The sequence below is a fragment of the Rhea americana genome, unplaced genomic scaffold (assembly GCF_003343005.1).
Source record: "Rhea americana isolate MKP2758 unplaced genomic scaffold, rheAme1 scaffold_4, whole genome shotgun sequence".
NCBI lineage: Eukaryota > Metazoa > Chordata > Aves > Rheiformes > Rheidae > Rhea > Rhea americana.
The window spans coordinates 9,695,994-9,697,384 of record NW_028186534.1 but is presented as its reverse complement, the minus strand read 5'-3'; positions in this window follow the sequence as shown (position 1 = coordinate 9,697,384).

Below are 1,391 nucleotides of genomic sequence, written 5' to 3'. Positions count from 1 at the left end.
CGCCCCGCCCCGCCGCGCGGGCTGTGGGGCGAGGGTCGCGCCATGACGCCACGCGGCGCGCGTGGGGCAGGGCCTTCGCAAGCCCGCCCGCCTGCCCGCCCTCCGCCGCCCGGGCTCGCACCAGGCGCGAGGAGCTCGGTGCCACGGCGAGGCTGCCGCCGCCTTGGTTCACCTGAGGCAGCTGTCGCCACCCGGGCCCGTGGGCTGCGTTTCTCAGCGTTTTATTTTAATTGTTTTTATTCTTTTCCCCCAACTCCTGTCAGAAAGTGCCGATTCATCCCCGGTGAGGTGCGGGGGGCGCGTGGCAGTCCCCTGTGCGCCTCGCTGAGGGGACGTCCCCACGGTGCGGCTCGGGAGCGAGTTTCCGCGTTGCCCAAAGCCCTGTGCGGGCTGGCGTCTCGAGGGAATGGCTTGAACAGCGMACGCTTGTGCGCTGTGCCGTGGGCTTGGGGGCGTTTGTTAATAAAGGGGTGTCTTAACAGTGGTTTCACTGAAAGGGGATATTTTGACTAATGTTGTTTGGTTTGGGAATTTCCTTAAAAATAAGAATGGGGTAGTTGTGGTCTTTTTTTCTGTTAAATCAGAAGTGATTGYGGCCCACTGGTGGGTGGGTGCCAGCAGAGGGGCTGCTCAGGTGTGCTCAGTGCTTCAGGTAGTGTCTCCTTTGCTGAGCATTGACCTGTAAAAAGCAAAGGTGCTTTGTAATCACTCTCCTAATAAAGAAGTCATACAGAGCATTCAATCCTGTTAGAATTATGTAGGTTTTCTCTTCATTTATTGYAGCAGGGTGGTGTTTAGAAACATGTATTAATCCTTGCTTTTGTCTTTGCGTGGGACTGGTATTAAGGAATATGCATAGATACAAGTAGACTTCTTATGCTGACCTGGTAGCAATGACTGAAGGTGAAGTTGCCTGATGCTTCCCATTGTAACATGGACATAAATCTGCCAGATATTAAGGATGGAACTTCCTGTGTCAGAAAACTTGCCATTGATTCAATTATTCATTTTTTTGATGATTTATGTATGATTTWTTCATACATATTTTGTTTTTACAGGACCCCAAACAAGTATGCTTTAGCCATTCCTGAAAGTAAGAGCAAAGGAAACTGTTTTCTAAATACAACATAATCCCTCATGTCTATCACATTAAGAACTATATTTGCCCTTCTGTCCTGAGGCAGAAGTTTCAGAGATGGCCAGCTGCACACATCTCCCTCTGGAAGTAATCTTTGGACTAGGTATTCCTTGATGTTTGGTCAACTTAGTGACCTTTAAAAAAATAATAATAACCTGTGGGCATTCTTTTAATATAATGCTTGATGACAAAATTATTCCAAGACCCCATTTGAACAAGGCCTGAGTGTGACTTTTCTGGTGATGCCTGCCCA